Source organism: Rhodnius prolixus, unplaced genomic scaffold (genome assembly GCF_049639745.1).
Source record: "Rhodnius prolixus isolate KJV_2025 unplaced genomic scaffold, Rpr scaffold_7, whole genome shotgun sequence".
Lineage (NCBI taxonomy): Eukaryota > Metazoa > Arthropoda > Insecta > Hemiptera > Reduviidae > Rhodnius > Rhodnius prolixus.
Genome location: NW_027411582.1, coordinates 13,598,534 through 13,608,693, shown reverse-complemented (window position 1 = coordinate 13,608,693; position 10,160 = coordinate 13,598,534).

Here is a 10,160-nt window from a genome sequence, read left to right as displayed (position 1 = left end):
TACGATCTCCTTTGGTCTCAACGTTCCAAAGGTAACATAGCGCAACCGCTCGACTGCAACGTCTTCCTGATATAGTCAGCACAACGGTTCTGAGCCCCCATCTTGTTCAGATGCTTCCTGAACCTACCGTGCCCCGTGAATAGGTCTGTGATCAGAATAATCTGATTTCTACCCAAGTACAGAGTCTCTTTGGTTCTTTGTTTATACAGCCAAGGCATCACAGACTTGCTGCGTTTGACCCCACAATACATCAATCAGTTCTTCCAGTCTCTGAGAGCCGCACAAACTGCACCCTTGGTAATCCACAGAATTTGCCAGCTTAAAAGCACTAAGAATTGAAAACCGCAAGTTGGGCGACGATTCCCAAAAAGACATTGCAAATCACGCCCAACTTGCCAGGCAACCTATAATAGACCTTAATTATAATTATTACTCTCTTCACGAGACGACAATAAAACATTTGGGGCTTGCAGAGTTTTTTTCCGACGATTTTATCTGTTTAAATTACTTTTTAGTAAATGAAATGACCTTGCGGTTTATCTTTTATTATAATAAAATGATATTATATCTGTGCGCAGATTATTTAAACTAGATGTTGTCCACTATCAACAACAAAACGACAAGAATATATCTACTAAAAAATAATAATACAATTGTTGTAAACATTTTGTTTATTGCGTACAAGTGACGAACACGAAAGGAAATTCAATATTTTGTATACAAATTTCAGAGTAGCTCTTGTTTTATAATTTTTTTTATCCTTTTATTGAAATTTACACCTGTACCTACAGGGTACAATAAGTAAATGGGATAAGTGTATATATAAATAGCGTGGCAGACGTGAATGACGGTCATCCAGTGATGGTCGTCATCAGTCACCCAGTTGGTCACGGGGCCAACGGCGCCTCAGCCGTCTTCGAGGATTGGAGGTTAGCGTAATTGAAGACAAGTTTGCAGCTAAAGGGTTGGGATGAAATGAGAGTTTTTTGATGAAAATTTTTATATCGAATTTTGGCAAGTTCGGAGATGAGTGGAATTTGGAGATCTGTATGTATTGTGTGGTTGCTAACATAGAATGGAGCGTCTACTATGCGGCGGAGTATTTTGGATTGGAGTGTTTGCAGTCTATTGATGTTTTATTTTTTAGCTGTTCCGTAAAGTTCGAGTCCGTAAGTCCATAATGGTGTAAGAAGAGCTTTTATAAATTTAAATTTAAATATTTATGAAGTAATATTTCGTCTTTCAAACCGTTGAGAATCTTTATTTTTGATCTAATCTTAAAAATACTTAGCGGTTACAAATGGTGACCAAAAATTGATCAAAAATGCTATAATCATTAAAAATTAAATATAAATCATCATCTTCTCTGAATTTCAGAACGGCCTGTAAGTCATAAAACAGTTTACTGCTTCAGATCAAAGATAGTTTACGAATTAGCACCAAGAAATTAGAAGCCCTGGGGAACCGCAATAGAGTAACGCTAAGGTTAGGTGTTGAGGCATACAAGGGCATTGAAGGTAAACGAGGAGGTCGACAAGAAGGGGACCTTAGGATGGCCTCCATCTACGATCCTACGTTTCGAGCAGATAGTTAGATTTGATTAGTGGAAGGCTAAAGGCTAAATAGAATAAAAGATAATATTATTGACTTAAGAATTTAGTGGCTAGTTTTCTAACTTGGGAACGAGCGTACATTGCAAAAGGAAGAAAGCTTACTATGCCAATTTCAGTCATAATTCTTCCTTTTTTGATGAATTAATGAATCAGTCTAAACTATTTTAAACGAATTGGCTAAAGGAAATGACGAGTACCGACGTAGATACAGTGAAGTGAATAAATGAGATATATAGCGGTAGTTTGGCGTCCTTATTTACTCTGATGCTTGAGCATCTTCTATTCTTCAGAGTCTAACTGGGCTTCAGCCCTTTAAATAATTCACAGCCACTTTTTCCAACTTTTGAATTTCCTTATTCTGGTGACACTTACACTAGGAAAGCATGATGTGTCTTCTGTGTCTAACATGAAACAGACTTTTGTTCTTTGTTCTTCCTGCTTGTTATTCTTTGACGGCAGTTAACAATAATAATACAGGAAATCTAATTATTGTCTATGCAATATTGTTAGCAACAAGTTTGAAGATAGAGCGAACATTATAAGAAATAAAGTTCATCCTAGTATAGCTTGATTAACGGTGTGATTAAGATATTTTTGTATCAATCTTGGTTACTTATAAAATCACTTCTTGACCAGTGGTTTGTACCGCACATGTTTAATAAATGACTGAATGAACGAATGCTGGTTCAAAGAAATAGGATAGCTCCTCAGCAAAAGAAATTGTTCTATCAAATAGAATATTAATTTCATGAAGTTACCATAAATGTAGGCAAAAGATATTTGTCACAGTTTTTCAACTAAAATAATAATCCTAACTTGGTTTTATTATTGCAGTCATTTCTTTTAAAAATACAAACCTGGAACTGCATTAAAAATTGCTTTATGCATGAAAAATAAATGCAATTTTAACTTTATTTTCACCAAAAGTCGTTAAAGATTGAGTTTTGTACAATGTGTAATTATTAATTGTTCCCTTATTGGTAAATTGAGGCGCTAGGAGCCAACTGTAATTGTTCATGCCAATATGTTGGTTTTTTCCAGCCCTCTTATAAAGTAATGGTTAATGTGCAAACAAGACCACTATAACAATAAATAAATAAATAAATAAATAATTGTTCCCTCTAGAGAAGCGGCTAGGTACGCTTCCCTCTCGAAGCTTTCACATTAGATTATCTTTTATTCCTTTGCTTTCAATGACTTTATATTTTGAAGGTCTTTAATTGTGAAAAAATGTTCAACAGTACAGATATGAGTAATTTTTTGGAATATTTTGCTATGCAACGTTATCAGCTGAAAACTGCATAAAAAATAAATATCTAAATAGCTGTTCTATGCTTAGTATATGTATAATAAATACACAAAATTGAAATTAATAGATAATGCTAGACATCATCAACAGTTATGAATAGAGCTGGCAAATGATCGTCACAATTGTGCCCATCAAATAGCTATTATAGCATTGCAAACAATGCACTCCAATCCGTCAATACGATTGAGATGGCTGATATCCCGGTTCGAGGATTCGATTTGAGGTATATTTGGGGAAGAGACATTTACAGCCCACTAAATTTCATATCATTCACTAATTAAACAGTTATTTTTTATTGAATTACAAATTCTATATTCATTGTCGATGAAATGTAATTTAAAAATTAGTTATAAAATCAAAATGATTTTCAAAAAATGAAGATTTATACATAAATTAAAAAAAAAGGTACTAAAAGTACGCGGGTTGTGGTTAGAAATGTTAATAATAGTTCGGATTTATAACTTAAAAATTAATAAAAGTGAAACTGAAGAATCTTTATTTTATTTGTTTCAATTCAGAGTAATTTCTTATTTTTATAACCTGATTTTACGTCAAGAATAAAGCCTTCATTTTAAAAGTCTAGAAGATAAAGCCACTCCATCAAGAGATGCAGGGTTTTATCCATCAATAATTTTAGCGACATGATCGCCTTTAGTCAAAACATGCCAAAAAATCTTATCGCAATCTAGCAATTGCAACGCTTGCAAACAGTGAGACCAATTTCACCTGTTTTTGACGTGATCTTCTAAAGGCTACTGTTAGTAAACAAGTCTTTCTTGTTAAGAAAAGAGGTTAATTTTAAAAGGAAAACCTCGTGTTTTTCAATGCCCAGGAATTCCACCCTTAGCATGTTGTTCTCTCTATCTCCTGGTACCAAAGGCCTCTTATATCCATAGCGCAATCTTCAGCGTTAAACTAATTGTAAGCCATGCCTGCGGCTTTATTTTTAACCCAAGGAAAACAATGAATAAAACGGATAAAGGACAAATAATGTTTTTCCTATCCCGGTTATTGGGATGCCTTGTTGGGAGATGTAAGCCTTACGTAGCTCTTATCCTTCCCATATCCAGCCTCCATTCTAAGAAAAAAAAAATCTCTCTGGTTCCATATAATATTGTGAAATATTATTCTATGCATAAAATTATCCTTCTTGTGAACAAATGCTGCGTCATCATTCCACTTCATTCTTTGTTTTCTTAATTCATATTTCGGCAGTTATTTGTATTAATCCCAAATTTTAATTTTTTGTTTGTACTAACCACCAGTGGCATATTTTTTTGGCAGTCACAGACAGAAATTACTCTTTTTGTAATCAAACAGTGTGGAAATCCCAACTTTTTCCATCGTTTTTGATCTTCTAGAATGATATTTGGGCGACCTGGTTTGTACTAACCACCAGTGGCATAGTTTTTGGCAGTCAGCGACAGAAATTATCCTATTTGTAATCAAACAGTGTGGAAATCCTAACTTTTCCCATCGTTTTTGATCTTCTAATGTCATATTTAGGCAACCTGTTTGTACTAACCACCAATGGCATAGTTTTTGGCAGTCAGCGACAGAAATTACCCTATTTGTAATCAAACAGTATGGAAATCCTAACTTTTTCCATCGTTTTTGATCTTCTAGAATGATATTTGGGCGACCTGGTTTGTACTAACCACCAGTGGCATATTTTTTGGTAGTCACAGACAGAAATTACTCTTTTTGTAATCAAACAGTGTGGAAATCCTAACTTTTTCCATCGTTTTTGATCTTCTAGAATGATATTTGGGCGACCTGGTTTGTACTAAACACCAGTGGCATAGTTTTTGGCAGTCAGCGACAGAAATTATCCTATTTGTAATCAAACAGTGTGGAAATCCCAACTTTTTCCATCGTTTTTGATCTTCTAGAATGATATTTGGGCGACCTGGTTTGTACTAACCACCAGTGGCATAGTTTTTGGCAGTCAGCGACAGAAATTATCCTATTTGTAATCAAACAGTGTGGAAATCCCAACTTTTCCCATCGTTTTTGATCTTCTAATGTCATATTTAGGCAACCTGTTTGTACTAACCAACAATGGCATAGTTTTTGGCAGTCAGCGACAGAAATTACCCTATTTGTAATCAAACAGTATGGAAATCCTAACTTTTTCCATCGTTTTTGATCTTCTAGAATGATATTTGGGCGACCTGGTTTGTACTAAACACCAGTGGCATAGTTTTTGGCAGTCAGCGACAGAAATTATCCTATTTGTAATCAAACAGTGTGGAAATCCCAACTTTTTCCATCGTTTTTGATCTTCTAGAATGATATTTGGGCGACCTGGTTTGTACTAACCACCAGTGGCATAGTTTTTGGCAGTCAGCGACAGAAATTACTCTTTTTGTAATCAAACAGTGTGGAAATCTCAACTTTTCCCATCGTTTTTGTTCTTCTAGAATGATATTTGGGCGACCTGGTTTGTACTAAACACCAGTGGCATAGTTTTTGGCAGTCAGCGACAGAAATTACTCTTTTTGTAACCAAACAGTGTGGAAATTCCAACTTTTTCCATCGTTTTTGATTTTCTAGAATGATATTTGGGCGACCTGGTTTGTACTAACCACCAGTGGCATATTTTTTGGCAGTCAGCGACAGAAATTACTCTTTTTGCAATCAAACAGTGTGGAAATTCCAACTTTTTCCATGGTTTTTGACCTACAAGTTTCATATTTAGGCAACCAGGTTTGTACTAATCACCAGTGGCATAGTTTTTGGTTGACAGAAACAGAAATTTGGTACCACATTTGAATGATATTACTTATGTCATTTATTACGTGTATAGTTTTAAAGTGTAGGAATTACTCTGTTAAATAAATAAAACACATGTAAATATGTATATAAATTTTAATTGAAAGTTTTGAAAAGTTTTAGGCACTGCCGAGGCCGACATGATATGTTGACTTCCTAACAGACTCATTTTTGTTTAATTTACGATTTCAAAAGTTAATTTTGGAAATAATTAAATGTCAATTTCAAAATGGAATGTTTACTAGTTTTTTGTTTTCTTTTTTCTGGGAGCCGAGAATTTGTATCTCAGTGAAACTATAAGTTCCTAAATTTTAACAAGAATGCTATACTTTCTTTCAGAAACTGAAGAGTTTTATTAAAATATAAGAAATTGTGTAAATATAATAATTGTAAATATCTAAGAAAGTAGTTTAATTGTAGAGAGAAAAACCAATTGGTGGCATTTCTCATTTAAGATGGCTACTAAAACTACTTCCTTTCGTGCAGCTTTGCAATGATTGTAAGAATATCCTTTTTTCTTTGTTATCCTGTATAAATGGCAGCTCCCACTAAATAGGAAATGGTCTTCCTCTTTCCTGTAGAAGTTCATGACCTAGGTTAAAAGATCAAAGAACGGGATATTTCAGGAAATGCTGCTAGATTTGGTGTAATGGTTTCTTGGTTACCATTGAATTTTCACTATTTCTTTTTAGACTTTTTTTTTTTCCTTAATATTTTCTTAAAAATTTCTCTTACAATTTTTCTTTATAACTACATTAATGATTACATAAACTTTCACTTGAATAACTTTTGTTAGTAAAAGTCGCCTTAGTGCAGTTTTTGAGGAGTAAAATAGCTTCATGCTTTTTCTCAGGAGCTTCAGTAATTATTAATTCAGCGTCACATTCAAAGGAGCATGGAGCGAGAATCCTTTGAATAAGTCCTTCAATAGAAAAAGTTACATAATTCTAGATAGCTTCCTTTTTCATTTTGTTATGTAAAGATTTTTCTGTTATAATTAAAACTGTCCCGTAGAAACAAAAAAAGTTGTTCACATAAAAGGATTTGTACCAACTACTTACGTCATGTTCAAGGGCTGAAAATTATCAAACATTTGCACGATTGTAATACTTCCAAAAAAGCGTTACAATACAAAAAAACTAATTTACTAAACATCTTTAAAGTGTTTTAAGAATAAAAAAGTTCATCAGCATCACAAATGATCACCAGTCCAATAGCACCTAACTTTTTATACAAATTAACTACACTATTTACAATAAAACTGTATATTACGCACTAAGTATAATTTAAACACAATTTATAAAATACACCTCCACTTTTACAATCACTAATATTCACTTAAAAAGTCACGTTAATAAAAACACCAGTAACGAGTTCAAAATTGGCGCCGGTAACTGGCGTGGCAGATCACAGCTGGTAAATTAAGCAGAGTGATCAACTTTTTTTTTCGCTTATTTTCATTCATAATCTACAAAAATAAAATTAAAATTAGTGAATGTTTTATTAGCGAATAAGGAATTTTATTTCATTCATAAGTAAAAAAAAATAAATAAATTAGTCACTGTACTTAGATAACCTTCATTTATCAGCTGATCTGCCACGCCAGTTACCGGCGGCCATCTTTAACTCGTTAGTCGTGTCTCTTTATTATCGTGATTTTTTAAGTGAATATTAGTGCGTGTTTAATTGATTTTCGGTTTTATAAATTGAGTTTAAGTTATACTTAGTGCGTGATATATAGTTTTAGTTCAAATAGTGTTGTGAATTATTTTAAATTGTGTCAAGTGCTATTGGACTGGTGATCTACAGAGATGGTGATGAACTCGGATATTCTTTTAAACAAGGTAAGACTTTATTATCAATTACTTATTTTAAATTTCAATTATATTTTATATTCTTGCATGAAAATAGCATGTTATTATTAATTATTACTTACAAATTAATATTAGTGCTACATCTTGAAGTTCAAAATTATCATTCAGGAATTGATATCTTAACCTTTTTAAAGTGTTCTTTAATCGTTTCTTTTTAATCGATTACAAGTTCTACATTTGCGTTTTGTTTCCTCAAATTGATTTTAAGCCTTTATGATGTACTCTTTATCTTTTCTTTTTAATATTTTTAAGTAGAAAAATACCTTTCTGGGTTTCTCCAAGTGGTTTTTTGGAATTGATTACTAAACTGTTTTGAAGTATACTTCAATCTATTCAGGGTGACCCAGTGAAAATGACCACATTTCTTTTTTGAATAACTGTGGTGGTAACACTGCTACAGGGACGAACGCGCGCTCTATGGTTAGTAGAGACCTGGGAGATTCCTGTTATCAACATTTTAGTAATCATGGAACGTTACACTGCAAAAGAACGAGCATTTTATGTAGAAGCGTATTTTCGAGATAAATCGGTTGTGAAAGTTCATAGAGCGTTTCGTAAACAGTTCAAAGTTAAAAGTAATGAATCTGTTCCTACGCGAAAATCGATCCTCAGGTGGGTTGAAAACTTCCGTGAAAGTGGCAAGACGACTGATAAGATTCATCCAGGTGCCAAAAGAACAGTTCGTACACTGGAAAACATCGGAAAAGTTTGCCAAGCAATAAAAATTAGTCCAACTCGTTCCGCTCGCCGTCACGCAGCTTCTTTAAAGTTATCAAGGGAATCTGTGTGTCGAATTCTAACCTCAGACTTGAACCACCATCCATATAAGTTGATGATCACTCAAGAGTTGAAAGAAGCTGATTACCGACAGAGATTACTTTTCGCCGAAAACATGTTAAAGAAATTGGACGATGGTGAGATTGATTTAAATAATCTTTTAATGAGGGATGAAGCTCATTTCGAACTCTCTGGATCGGTAAATAAACAAAACTTTCGGTACTGGGCAAGTGGTAATCCCCAATTCATTCCAGAAAAACCGTTACATAGCCAACGAGTTACAGTATGGGCCGGAGTAGCGTCGTCGGGAATTATCGGACCGTATTTTTTCGACGGAACCGTCAATGGAGAGAGGTACAGGGAGATGTTAAACTTGTTCCTCATCCCCCAACTCCGCCGCAAACGTCGTTTGAATCGAACCTGGTTCCAGCAAGACGGGGCAACTTGTCACACTGCCGCTCTTACACTTGCGTTGTTGAAAGAAACGTTTGGAATTCGTTTATTGTCACGTTCTTCAGATTTCGCTTGGCCGCCTCGCTCGCCAGATTTGACGGTTCCAGATTTTTTTCTTTGGGGGTATTTGAAAAGTCGTGTTTATGAAACCAAGCCCCGTGATCTAGAGGATTTAAAATCGAGGATTAGAGCCGAATTCGCAAAAATTTCGGCTTCCATGCTGAAGAAAGTATTCAAAAACTTCGTTAAACGATTGGAAGAATGTAAAGCCCAGGACGGTCATCATTTGAAGGATGTAATATTCCACAAATAATCTCCCATCTTTCTACTTTTCAAAGATTTTTTTGTTACTTTTATATCTGTAATACTTTTGTTGTTATTAAAGAAATAAATGTGGTCATTTTCACTGCCCCGAAAATGTAGCATTTTTGTTTCCCCGAATTGTTTTCTAATTCCTTTTGATGCATTCTTTGATCTTTTATAAGTAATAAATAAGCATAAGTTCCAAGTTAGAAATTTTGGTTTCTCCAAGTGTTTTTTTAGAAATGATTTCTAATTTTTAAATCTTACTTTTTTAATCTACTATAAGTTCAAAATGAGCATTCTGCTTGAAATCTGAACCTTTTTAAAGTATTTTTCAATCGATTATAAGTTCTACATTAGCGTTTTTGTTTCCCCAAATTCCCAGGTTGTGTTTTGGAATTAATATCTAAACTAATCATTGATCGTTTCTTTTTAATCGACTATAAATTCTACATTAGCGTTTTTGTTTCCCTAAATTCCCAGGTTGTGTTTTGGAATTAATATCTAAACTAATCATTGATCGTTTCTTTTTAATCGACTATAAATTCTACATTAGCGTTTTTGTTTCCCCAAATTCCCAGGTTGTGTTTTGGAATTAATATCTAAACTAATCATTGATCGTTTCTTTTTAATCGACTATAAATTCTACATTAGCGTTTTTGTTTCCCTAAATTCCCAGGTTGTGTTTTGGAATTAATATCTAAACTAATCATTGATCGTTTCTTTTTAATCGACTATAAATTCTACATTAGCGTTTTTGTTTCCCCAAATTCCCAGGTTGTGTTTTGGAATTAATATCTAAACTAATCATTGATCGTTTCTTTTTAATCGACTATAAATTCTACATTAGCGTTTTTGTTTCCCTAAATTCCCAGGTTGTGTTTTGGAATTAATATCTAAACTAATCATTGATCGTTTCTTTTTAATCGACTATAAATTCTACATTAGCGTTTTTGTTTCCCTAAATTCCCAGGTTGTGTTTTGGAATTAATATCTAAACTAATCATTGATCGTTTCTTTTTAATCGACTATAAATTCTACATTAGCGTTTTTGTT